The sequence below is a fragment of the Corvus moneduloides genome, chromosome 17 (genome assembly GCF_009650955.1).
Source record: "Corvus moneduloides isolate bCorMon1 chromosome 17, bCorMon1.pri, whole genome shotgun sequence".
Classification (NCBI taxonomy): domain Eukaryota; kingdom Metazoa; phylum Chordata; class Aves; order Passeriformes; family Corvidae; genus Corvus; species Corvus moneduloides.
In genome coordinates, this window is record NC_045492.1 from 1,254,033 (window position 1) to 1,267,032 (window position 13,000).

At 63.5% G+C, this 13,000-nt stretch overlaps 1 protein-coding gene across 13 annotated transcripts in view; it reads right to left on the reverse strand.

Annotated features, from left to right (window-relative positions):
* The window catches only part of EPB41L1 (erythrocyte membrane protein band 4.1 like 1), a 68,033-nt gene that overhangs the window by 45,164 nt on the left and 9,869 nt on the right, over window positions 1-13,000 (reverse strand). The window contains exon 3 of one of the 13 annotated variants that reach the window (XM_032126591.1): window positions 6,479-6,675. The exons of the other annotated variants lie outside the window; for them this stretch is intronic. The gene's annotated coding sequence lies outside the window, so the exon portion shown is untranslated. The remainder of the gene's footprint in view (window positions 1-6,478; window positions 6,676-13,000) is intronic. 13 annotated transcript variants of the gene reach the window in all.

Sequence of the window (13,000 nt, forward strand, 5' to 3'; positions counted from 1 at the left end):
GCCCCAACCCTTCTGGCACCAGGAAAAACCAGGGAAGAGGAGCACGGCTTCTGCTGCATCCCAGGGGGCTGGGCTGAGGCACCTCCTCCTCCTCTGAGCCTGCCAGGATGCGAAGGCAGCGTCCTCCCTCGCACGGCGGGACACAGTCCTTTTGCCAGACCTGGGAAGTTTGGGGCTGCTTTAAACAAGGTTTCACTCCTATCCTTTTGAGTGACACCTCCCAGCTGAGAAAATAAGTCCAGGAATGAGTTGCTGTGTCCCCTCAGAAGCCAAGAAACACCTTCCACAGCCTCATTAAGGCTCAAATGAAGATGTCCCAGCTGGTGGGCGGGAGAGCCGTGGGTCAGGCCCTGCAAGCACCCAGTGCCTCTCCAGATGGAAGCACAGCCCAGACACCATGGAGCAGGGAGAGGGAAGAGCCAGCACACTCTGCAGCCCCCAGTCCCCCCTGGTTTCTGTCCCTGCTCCCACCAGAGCAGGAGGGGACCAGCAGCAGTGCCACAGCCACCGTGTGCCACCACTGAGCCTTGGAGTCACAGCACCGTCCTCGGGGCACACCACGTCCTGCCCACTCAGTGCTCTGGGGGCTTTCCTGCTTTCCTTGGCACCCACGGGCCCCCCCATCTCACCTGCAAAAGCCAGGCCCTATTGATGCCCTCAGCCACGCCAGGGCACCTGCCCAGCAGCTCCACAGTCCCACAGCCCCTGGAGGAGCCACAGGCATGATACTGTTCCAGAGCTCTCCAGTTCCAGCCCAATTCCCTCACTCTCTCCCTGGGACTCAGCAGCACAAGCAGAAGTTCCTCTCTGTCACCAGTGGTGAAAAACCATCCTCTGCTCCCAGGCAGAGCCTTGGCTCCGTGAGAGCCATCCCTGCTGCTCACCAGTACCCTCCCTGACTGGGGACCTTCATGTCAGCACAGCCACACCTGCCTGCAGGCTCACAGGGACCCCAAAACTCCGCCCAGAGCACAGGATCCCATAATCCCAGAGTGTGGCACTTGGGAGCAGCAGGTGCATCAGGGACAGGTCCTTGTGGCAGGATCCAGCAGCAAACCAGGCATTCCCTGTGCCTGCACAGCCACCAGCAACCCCACCCCACTGCCTGATCCCTGCCCACTGCTCCAGGGAAGAGCCCAGGGCTCTGGAAGTCCCTTGGGGCTTCCTGCACAGCCAAAGGCTGCCCAGCTTGTCCCCTCCATCACTCCAGGCAGCCCCGTAAAGCCAGGAATGTGCCTCTTCCAGGGAAACACCGACCTTTCAAAAGGCACGGCTTGCACGGTCAGCAGAGTAGGGAGCGCACCAGCAGAGGAGAGAGGGGAAATTCCTGATCCGACAGCACAGCCGGGGCTTTCAGCTCTTCCAGCAAAGTCCAGCAAGGAGCACAGGCTGGACAGGAGGAGGCTGGGGAGAAAGCAGGTGCTCAGCACACAGCATCCTCCAGTGCCGTGGCACGTGGTGAACCAGCCCTGGGGAGGCACTGAAGGGCTAAAGCCACCCCCAAAACATCCTCCCCGTCCTCCAGGCACAGAGAAGGCTCCTTCCCACCTGCAGGGTGTCACCTGAGCCAAACACCCTCCCAGTGCCTTACAAGCACCCGGCCTTGGGAAGGGCATAAAGAAACAGGAGCTAAGGCCACAAGGTACCCAGGCAGGGTTGGGGTCACCCTGAGGGCCACCCAGCCCTCCTGTACCAGCCTGAGTGTCCCTGTCCCAACACAGCCAGCACCTAAGGAGGGCCCAAGGCATCCAGGCTCCCTGGGCACAACTGTCCCAGAGGGGAAAGCTGCTCCTGCAGCACTCCACAGCCAGCCCACCCACACGCCCAGCCCGAGGGCTGCAGGGTGTCTCACGGTGCAGGAGCCTTGGGGCTCTCCACTTTTGGCCCTGCTTCCCAGAGCCAGGCAGGGAAGTAGTGCTGAGGTGGGAATCCCAAGCAGAAGGGTCAACAGAGCTCCAAGACATCTTCCTTCCCCAGGGAAGGGTTTCAGTGATCTTGGGCAGAGAAACCCCAAACCAGGGTTTGGTGGTGCCCAGAGACACCCTGGGGTGCTCTCCTGCCCCAGGACAGGGTGGTGTGGGCAGCATCGTGGAGGGGAGGATGTGGGAATGCCAGAGCAGGCAGGCACGGCTTGGGCAGGGATGCGCTGGGAATGGTACCCGGGAAGCTCCACCTCTGCCGGTTGCTTAGCGACCAGCATCCCGCAGGAGCCGCCGCCAGCAGCAGCCCTGCTGCGGACACGGGGCAGCCCAGGAACCGGCCCTGCTGCGGACACGGGGCAGCCCAGGAACCGGCCCTGCTGCACACACGGGGCAGCTCAGGAACCGGCCCTGCTGCGGACACGGGGCAGCCCAGGAACCGGCCCTGCTGCACACACGGGGCAGCTCAGGAACCGGCCCTGCTGCGGACACGGGGCAGCTCAGGAACCGGCCCTGCTGCACACACGGAGCAGCCCAGGAACCGGCCCTGCTGCGGACACGGGGCAGCCCAGGAACCGGCCCCGCTGCACACACGGAGCAGCCCAGGAACCGGCCCTGCTGCACACACGGGGCAGCTCAGGAACCGGCCCTGCTGCGGACACGGGGCAGCTCAGGAACCGGCCCCGCTGCACACACGGGGCAGCTCAGGAACCGGCCCTGCTGCGGACACGGGGCAGCTCAGGAACCGGCCCTGCTGCGGACACGGGGCAGCTCAGGAACCGGCCCTGCTGCGGACACGGGGCAGCTCAGGAACCGGCCCTGCTGCGCACACGGGGCAGCCCAGGAACCGGCCCTGCTGCACACACGGGGCAGCCCAGGAACCGGCCCCGCTGCACACACGGGGCAGCTCAGGAACCGGCCCTGCTGCGGACACGGGGCAGCTCAGGAACCGGCCCTGCTGCACACACGGGGCAGCCCAGGAACCGGCCCCGCTGCACACACGGGGCAGCTCAGGAACCGGCCCTGCTGCACACACGGGGCAGCTCAGGAACCGGCCCTGCTGCGGACACGGGGCAGCCCAGGAACCGGCCCCGCTGCACACACGGGGCAGCTCAGGAACCGGCCTCGCTGCACACACGGGGCAGCCCAGGAACCGGCCCTGCTGCGGACACGGGGCAGCTCAGGAACCGGCCCTGCTGCGGACACGGGGCAGCTCAGGAACCGGCCCCGCTGCACACACGGGGCAGCCCAGGAACCGGCCCTGCTGCGGACACGGGGCAGCTCAGGAACCGGCCCTGCTGCACACACGGGGCAGCTCAGGAACCGGCCCTGCTGCACACACGGGGCAGCTCAGGAACCGGCCCTGCTGCACACACGGGGCAGCCCAGGAACCGGCCCTGCTGCACACACGGGGCAGCCCAGGAACCGGCCCTGCTGCACACACGGGGCAGCTCAGGAACCGGCCCCGCTGCACACACGGGGCAGCTCAGGAACCGGCCCTGCTGCACACACGGGGCAGCTCAGGAACCGGCCCTGCTGCGGACACGGGGCAGCTCAGGAACCGGCCCTGCTGCACACACGGGGCAGCCCAGGAACCGGCCCCGCTGCACACACGGGGCAGCTCAGGAACCGGCCCTGCTGCGGACACGGGGCAGCCCAGGAACCGGCCCTGCTGCACACACGGGGCAGCCCAGGAACCGGCCTCGCTGCGGACACGGGGCAGCCCAGGAACCGGCCCTGCTGCACACACGGGGCAGCCCAGGAACCGGCCCCGCTGCACACACGGGGCAGCTCAGGAACCGGCCCCGCTGCACACACGGGGCAGCTCAGGAACCGGCCCTGCTGCACACACGGGGCAGCTCAGGAACCGGCCCTGCTGCGGACACGGGGCAGCTCAGGAACCGGCCCTGCTGCGGACACGGGGCAGCTCAGGAACCGGCCCTGCTGCACACACGGGGCAGCCCAGGAACCGGCCTCGCTGCACACACGGGGCAGCTCAGGAACCGGCCCTGCTGCACACACGGGGCAGCTCAGGAACCGGCCCTGCTGCGGACACGGGGCAGCTCAGGAACCGGCCCTGCTGCGGACACGGGGCAGCCCAGGAACCGGCCCTGCTGCACACACGGGGCAGCTCAGGAACCGGCCCTGCTGCACACACGGGGCAGCCCAGGAACCGGCCCTGCTGCACACACGGGGCAGCCCAGGAACCGGCCCTGCTGCGGACACGGGGCAGCCCAGGAACCGGCCCTGCTGCACACACGGGGCAGCCCAGGAACCGGCCTCGCTGCGGACACGGGGCAGCCCAGGAACCGGCCCTGCTGCACACACGGGGCAGCCCAGGAACCGGCCCCGCTGCACACACGGGGCAGCCCAGGAACCGGCCTCGCTGCCCACCAGCCTCCCCTCCCCGCTGCAGCACCAGGAGCTGGCTCCACCGGGATGTGCCCCGCTGCACCCCACAGCTCAGCCCCACCTCGGCACAAAGGCCTCCAGCAAAGGGAGCAGCAGTCTAAACGAGACCCTCCCACCCCAGGTCCAGCTGCTGCCTCCAGAAACTGATAAATGCTATACAGGGCAAGGAAAAGGACACATGGGAACACCTCCAGCCCTTCTGAGCCCATCTCAAGAGCCAGTCCAGCTGACTGGGATCCCAGAATGGTTTGAGTTGGAAGGGACCTTAAAGCCCATCCAGTGCCACCCCTGCCATGGGCAGGGACACCTCCCACTGTCCAGCCTGGCCTTGGGCACTGCCAGGGATCCAGGGGCAGCCACAGCTGCTCTGGGAATTCCATCCCAGCCCCTCCCCACCCTCACAGGGAGCAATTCCCTTCCAATATCCCATCCATCCCTGCCCTCTGGCAGTGGGAAGCCATTCCCCTTTGTCCTGTTTCTCCATCCCTTGTCCCAAGTCCCTCTCCAGCTCTCTTGGAGCCTCTTAAGGCACTGGAAGGGCCTCTAAGGCCTCTCTGGAGGCTTCTCCTCTCCAGGCTGAACACCCAACAGAAGCCAACATCCTCCAAACACCTCAAAATTCATTTTCATGGAAGAAAATGCTACGAGTTCACAGAAGAAGAGCAGCAGGTCCATAAATGAAACAGGCAGGAGCTCAAGGGACAGAGGTGCTCTTGCAAATGTCTTTTTGGGCCCTGCTTGCAATTTATGCTGCTCTTCATCTCCCTTCCAGCTTACCTGGCTGCAAAGAGGAGCAGGAAACTGCTGTATTAACCATGGAAAATTCCAGCTGGAAAACAGACCTTTGAGGGCTTCCTAAAACTACCCCCAGCACTGGTGTCTCTAGCAGAGCTCTGACCTCTCACAGGTCAGAGGTACAGAGTAAATCCAAGCTTTCCCTTTGACTCGGCACCCGAAAATCCGACTGATCACCAGTGCTGCAGGAAATCAATGCACCCACCAGCACATGGAGGCTCCCACAAGCTTCCCACCCTGGCACTGCCCCCTTGCACCCTGGCACTGCACCCTGGGCATTGAGGAGCCTGAGAGAGCTGCAGCTGGCTGCTCCCCAAAGTCCCCAGCTGCCCCCACCCCCAGCCAGGGCACCCATCCCTGCTGGCATATGGATGTGCTGGGGCACAGCATCCCACACTCCCTCACCCACCAGCAGCATCAAACCCTAAGGTTTTTCAGGGAAGTGGAGGAGAATATCTTAGGTGGGTTATTTTGGGGTTTTTTTTTTAAGATATGGTAAGGAGATTTTTTTTTTTTTTGCAACAAAATGCCTATTGCTATGAGGGTTTTAAACCAAAAGAAACATCCCAAAAATCCATTCTTTCCCGAGCACAGGTTCACCAAGGCTCAGGGGGCTGGTCACAGGCCCCAGCAGGGCCAGGGCAGCCCCGAGGAGCCCAAAAGGCTGCTCTGCTGAGCCCTATGAGGTGCAGCTGGCACCAGCTTGTGCCAGAGACCGAGGTGCTGACACCTCTCCAAGCGCTGCCTTGATCCAGGCCTGACACCACAAACAATGCCTCTGCTTGGGATTTATTCCATTTGCTTTGTATCACTCCCAAAGACAAAGCTGAAAACTCCTTTTTTGCCCCTGCTGAGCTGACAGTTCAAGCCTGACTCAGCCCTGGCACAGGCAGCAGCGGCTGCAGCTCCATCCCCTCCCGGCCTCCCCTGCCCACGCTGTGCCCTCAGAACCCGGCGGCTCCAGGCCAGGTGTGCCCCCAGCTCTGCCATTCACCCAACGCTGTCCCCCTGCCCCGCTCCCGCAGGCTGGGGGGAGCTGAGCTGAGCCCCTCCCACACAACCCCAATCCCGACAACCAGCCCCAATCCCGACAACCAGCCCCAATCCCGACAATCGGCCCCAATCCCGACAACCGGCCCCAATCCCGACCCGTCCCAGGGCCAGCCCCGGGCGAGGCACGGAGCCCCCGCTGCAGAGCTGCTCCAGCCTCCAGTGCCCCCATCCAGCTCCCTCCAAGGCCTCCCCCCACGGAGGGTCCCCCATGCCAGCCCCTCCCAGGCACAGGGAAGACATTTTCTGGGAAGCAAATATTGCTGCTTTTCCCTCGCTCTCCCCCAGCCCTTCCATTTTACCTCCTGGACAACCCTGCGCACAGCAGTTGTTCTTCCTGGCTGTTTAATCTCTCCCCAGCTCCCAGAGGATGTTCGCTCAGTGCCCGCAGAAGCTCAGCTACCTTTGATGTGTCTCAAATTCTACCCCCAGGCAGGTGACAAGTATTCAGGGAACTTGGACAATTAAATGACAAGAGAAGGAAGGGCTGCAGAAAAAGCTTAAAAACATAAAAATAAATAAATAAAGGGGAAGCAAAAAGCAAATCGGAGCAAAGCTTCCCCTCCCCACCACACCCAAGGGCAGAGCCCGAGGAGGGCAGAGCCTGAGAGAGCCACCAGAACCTCCTGCTCTGAGAGCAGCGTCCTAACCCAGGCACCCTGAGCCCTACCTTGGGAGCAGGGATCCCACAGCCAGGATGGGAGCAAGGATCCCACAGCCAGAATGGGAGCAAGGATCCCACAGCCAGGATGGGAGCAGGGATCCCACAGCCACAGCCAGAATGGGAGCAGGGATCCCACAGCCACGATGGGAGCAGGGATCCCACAGCCACAGCCAGAATGGGAGCAGGGATCCCACAGCCAGAATGGGAGCAGGGATCCCACAGCCAGGATGGGAGCAGGGATCCCACAGCCAGGATGGGAGCAAGGATCCCACAGCCAGGATGGGAGCAAGGATCCCACAGCCAGAATGGGAGCAGGGATCCCACAGCCACAGCCAGAATGGGAGCAGGGATCCCACAGCCACGATGGGAGCAGGGATCCCACAGCCACAGCCAGAATGGGAGCAGGGATCCCACAGCCAGAATGGGAGCAGGGATCCCACAGCCACGATGGGAGCAGGGATCCCACAGCCACAGCCAGAATGGGAGCAGGGATCCCACAGCCAGAATGGGAGCAGGGATCCCACAGCCACGATGGGAGCAGGGATCCCACAGCCACAGCCAGCATGGGAGCAAGGATCCCACAGCCAGAATGGGAGCAGGGATCCCACAGCCAGGATGGGAGCAGGGATCCCACAGCCACAGCCAGGATGGGAGCAGGGATCCCACAGCCAGAATGGGAGCAGGGATCCCACAGCCACAGCCAGGATGGGAGCAAGGATCCCACAGCCAGAATGGGAGCAGGGATCCCACAGCCATAGCCAGAATGGGAGCAGGGATCCCACAGCCAGGATGGGAGCAGGGATCCCACAGCCAGGATGGGAGCAGGGATCCCACAGCCAGGATGGGAGCAGGGATCCCACAGCCAGGATGGGAGCAAGGATCCCACAGCCAGGATGGGAGCAGGGATCCCACAGCCAGAATGGGAGCAGGGATCCCACAGCCACGATGGGAGCAGGGATCCCACAGCCACGATGGGAGCAGGGATCCCACAGCCACGATGGGAGCAGGGATCCCACAGCCACGATGGGAGCAGGGATCCCACAGCCAGGCTGGGAGCAGGGATCCCACAGCCAGGATGGGAGCAGGGATCCCACAGCCAGAATGGGAGCAGGGATCCCACAGCCAGGATGGGAGCAGGGATCCCACAGCCACAGCCAGGATGGGAGCAGGGATCCCACAGCCAGGCTGGGAGCAGGGATCCTACAGCCACAGCTGGTCTGGCCCCACCACAGCACATCCCAACACAGGAATTTGTGTCCAGGGTCCTGGACCAGGGACCAGCCCTGGGCAGAGGCTGGCACTGCTCCTGCCCTCCCAACTGAACTGGGAAAGCTTCAGGCAGGAGCAGGAACACAAAGCCAGAGGTGGCTCCAGCTCAGCCAGTCCACTGCAGCCTGAGCCCTCTATCCCACCCAGCCTGGGCTGGCACAGCACCGTGTGCCGCTGCTCGCCAGTCCCTGGGCACCCCTTGGGCACCTGAAGGTGGTCCGTGACTGGTCCCTTCTAGAAGAGGAGAGAAGCCTGGACTTTCCAAGAGCTAGGCCTGCCCACCTTGGTCACCAGGGGGATGAGCTGAGTGGTGGCAAGGCCACCTGCCTCCCCAGACAGCATCACCCTGCTGGGGCTGGCACAAGGGACACCCTTGGCGATGGCTCTGGAGCCTGGGCCCTGCCCCATGCCACAAGCACCCACAGCCACCCGACTCTTCCCAGCCTGCCCTGACCTCAGGGCACCATCCAGGGCACCCACAGCCACCAGGAGCCACCGGTGAGGGTGCTCACAGCACCAAGGCCTCTTGGCACACACATGGCTCAGCACTGTGCCCCTGCAACAGCCTCAGGGACTGTCCCTGGGGCTGTCCCTGCTGGCAGCCAGGGGTGGCACAGTCCTCCCCGCACGGCCGCAGCATCCGCCACATCCCACGGCTCTGTCTCCCCGGCAACCCGGGTACCTTCTCACTCGCAGCTGAGCAGGCTTGTGCACAAAAGCTGAGCTGAAGCCAGAGTAGGATTAGGGCAGCCCTCTCCTTCCCTCATCCTCCCGAATTCAGCCATTCCCAATTTCCCATCCAAAACCCACCACGAAGCACAGCCTCGCAGTGAGGAACAGGCTGCTCCTGCCCACCCCACCTGCCCCCACACCAGTGGCTGCACTGGCAAGCACTGGGATTCTGGCTGGAGGAAGGTGGGACCTGTGGAGCAGGTGGAGTGACAACACTGCTCAGCACTGGCTCCCTTGAGTGACAGCGAGCACACGGGAGCTGGGCAAGCATCTCCAGGTGGCACCACTGGCAACCAGACCCAACCTCCCACTCCACCCAGCAAGCCCGGTGGCCTGAGGCTCTTACAGCTCCTCCACAGTGCAGAGCTCCCTTCAATGCCCCACCAACCCCCCAGCATCCCACCAAGCATCCTGCCTGCTGCACAGGGGCTCCCAGAGAAAGGAATGAATGGCAAGGGCTGTGGGAAATGGGCTGGAAGAAGCCAGAGAGGTGCTGTTGGAAGATGATGCCCCAGAGCACAGCTGCACCAGGGCCAGGTGCTCTCCTGAACACAGTCCAGCCTCTGCTGCTCCCCGGGGAGCAGCCCACAGTGGGCCTGCTCAGATGCTGCCCACAGCTCCACATCCCCTGGGCCCTGCTGTGCCAGAAAAGCTGTTAAAACACCACTCCCGGGTGGCAAATCCTCCTGCACAGGGATCTGAGAGCAGACAGCTCTTCCTCTCCACCCAGCCCCACAGAGATCCCCAGTGCAGCAAGGCAGGAGCCAGCCCAGCCCTCAAACCCTTGGCCAAGAGCCGTGGGGAGGGTGGGACAGCAGGTGGGAACAGAGCTCTCCATCACCTGCCGAGGGCCTGGGCGAGCACAGGGCCACCAGGGCAGCAAAGCTGCACCTTCCCAGGAAAGCCCCAGCTCCTGTTGCCTGAGCAGGCAGCCCTGCATGCCAAAGGAGTGGCAAGATCCCAGCGTGGCTCTGGGCTAAGCAGGCTCCAACAGCCGGGCACAGGGGTCAGAGTGGGTGGGCACCCCAGCCCGCCCCGCCGTGACCCGGCACAGGGGAAGCCCAGCTCCTGAGCGCTGTGATGCACAAGAGGTTAAAGGGTGGGCCAAGGCAAGCAGGGGGTTGGCCAGCAGCCAGCCTTTCCCGAGAGTTTGACGGAGCTGGCAGCTCCCCCAGGCTTCAGGGCCCGCATTGCCACATACCACAAACCTGTTTGCTCAGCCCAAGCAGCTGGGATGGCACAGAGCAAGGCTCGTTGACCGAGGCATGTCTTGCAGCCAGGATGGGCCCCAAATCAAGAGGAAAGTGCAGCAGCAGCCCCGGGGCAGGGCGGGGCAGGGCCAGGCAGGGCACTGCCCTGGTACCCGCAGGCAGCACTGCCAGCTCCCACTGGCTGTGCCATGGCTGTGCCAGGGCTGTGCCAGGGCTGCCAGCCCTGCCAGGGTCCTGCTGTGGCGAGTGGTGAAGGGCAGGGAGCACAGAACAGCCTCATCCTCCCAACTACTCTGTAAAACAGCCCGACAGCCTTTCTGAGGCCAAAGGGGATCCGTGCAGTGTCCTGGGCCAATTCCTTTTACAGGGACTTAATCCTGCCCAGGCTGTTGAGGGGGCACCTCAGCAGGGGCTCCGTGCCCACCTGAGCTTTGCAGGCGTTAAAAGCTGCCCGTGAGCAGAGCTGTGGGACTGAACCCCCCAGTGACACATCCCGACAGCCCCGGGGCTCTGCCTGGGGCACGGAGTGGCCGTGCCAGGAGCTGGCCCTGCCCTGCTGACCCCCCGTGCTTTTTGGGATGGGGAGTGACTGTCCAAAAGGTGCCACAGCCAAGCAGAGCGGTCAGCCCAGGCAGGGGGCAGGACCAGCAGCCCTGCAGCCATCCCTGCCCTCCTGCTCCAGCCCTCACGTGGGGATGGCAGCAGAGCACAGCCCTGGGATGTTCTGGTGCAGCAGGGGAGGGACACTGAGCCAAAGGCTGTGATGGCAGCAGCCAGCGCCCTGCAAAGCCAGTTCAGATGCCACTGCCCACTGTGGAGCACCAGCAAGGCCCCTGGGTGGCACTCCAGGAGCAGGCAGGGGTGTGGAGCCCTTGTGGAAGGGCCATCACCAGGGAATGCTCTTCCCCTGCCCCTGACTGGCAGAGAACTGCTCCCATCCTTCCTGCCCCCAGAGGAAGGCAGAGACCACGGGTTCAGCTGCCTTGTGCTGGGATGTGGCAGCCAGGGGAGATCAGCTGTGCAGGAACACAGGGCCAGACATCCTGGAAAGCAGCGGGTTGGAAGAGGAGAGGAGCTTGAGGAGGGGAGCTGCACCCAGAGCAAGGGGAGCCACCAAAAGGAGCCCAGTCCTGGCACAGGCTCAGCCCTGCCTTCCCCATCTTCTCTGCCTTCCAAAGAAAGGGCCAAGCACTCTCCCCCCCATCATCATCCTCTGCTCTGCAGTCCCACAAGGGCCCTGTCTCTGTCTAAAGTGGTGATAAAGTGTCACTTTCCCCAAGGTAGTGGTGACACCATGTGCACCACTTCAAGGAGGATGGGGTAGCTCAGCTGGAAGGGACCCTAACCCTAACCCTACAGTGACCATCAGGCCAACGGATTCCCAAGGAATCAGCCCCTACCCAACCCCAGCAGCCAGGAGCCCTGCCCAGGAGCTGGGATACAGCAGCAGCTGTGCGGGAGCTGCTGGAACCCAGAGACAGGAGAAGCTCATTGCCAGCATAACCCCTGTGCCACGACCTCAGTGCAACCAACCCTTCCTGAAGCAGGGGGACACCTCCCTGGGCACACAGCAGCAGCTGGCCTGGCTGGCCCGGGCTGTGCTGGGAAGGATCTGCTTGCCCAGACCTGTGGGGGAGTTGGGACCTGGGGGTGACCGGCACAAGCTGGGAGAGCAGGGACACAGAGCAGCTCTGCTGCAGCTGCCCCAAGGCCCAGCACTCACGAGATACAAGGGGGAACTGTGAAGCCAGAGACAGCCAGACCTGGGCCACTGCCCCCCAGCTGCACCTGGGCCACCAAAGCCACCAGCAAAGACAAGGGGTTGGCTGGGTACCAGGGGTCACCATGGGGATGGCACATGTCCTGCTCCTCACACCACCCCAGCACGGGGGACCCCAGCAGGGATTTGCACCCCATCCAGGGGCAGAGCTTCCTGGGGCGTTGCCCAGGAGCAGAACACTCCCACATGGGTGCCCAGCCTCCCAGGCAGCCTTCCTGGTACAGAGCCCAGCACAGAGCCCAGGGCACCCTGACCCCACCCTCGAGGGACACTGAGGCCATGCAGGAGCACATGAAATCCACCAGTGACATTGGGCCTGCAGCTCTGCCTCCACCAGCTCCACTGGTCACCCCACTCCCGAAGCCCTGCCATCCTCCTGGCTCTCCCTGCAGCCCCGGGCACGGGTGGAGCTGGCATCTCACAAAGCGCCTGGAGGAGGAGAGCTGGTGAGAAACTGCTCATGAAACGTGGAGACCTGCCCTGCTCCGAGCCAGAGCCAGCTCTGGCCCTGAGGAGCCCATCAGAGCAGCCCACCACAGCCCTCAGCAGGGACTCAGACCCCCTGCCCACATCCACACCCACAGTTATGGAATATCCTAAGTTGGAAAGGACCCACAGGGATCATCCAGTCCAACCCCTGGCCATGCACTGACACCCCAACAACCCCACCCTGGGCATCCCTGAGAGCTCCTGGAGCTCTGGCAGCCTCGGGGCCATGCCCATTCCCTGGGGAGCCTGGGCAGTGCCCAGCACCTTCTGGGCATGGAACCTCTGGATGAAGAACCTGCACCCATTGCCTCGTGTGGGCAGGAGCCAAACCCTGTGGGCAGCAGGGTCTGAGCCCTGTGGTGCACACTGCCACACACTTCTGTCACCTGGGAAAGAGCCAGGACAGCGGGGTGCAGCTGTGGAGCGCCTCATCCCAATTTTCAGACAAGGACATCATCCTCCCACCTCAGCTCAGGGTGAGGGTCGTGCTGCAGCCCTGCTCTGCCCAGGCTCACATCACTCTGCAGGTCAGAGAGCCACAGCCAGAAGCAAGACCTTGTCCCCCCAGCCAACCCCAGCCCACACGGGCCCCTGGAAGCAGCTCACATCTGGTTTCACATGGATGCCGCTGAGCTGTGCAGTGGGGCCCTGGAATGGAGCAGCTCAACCAGCTGGAGGG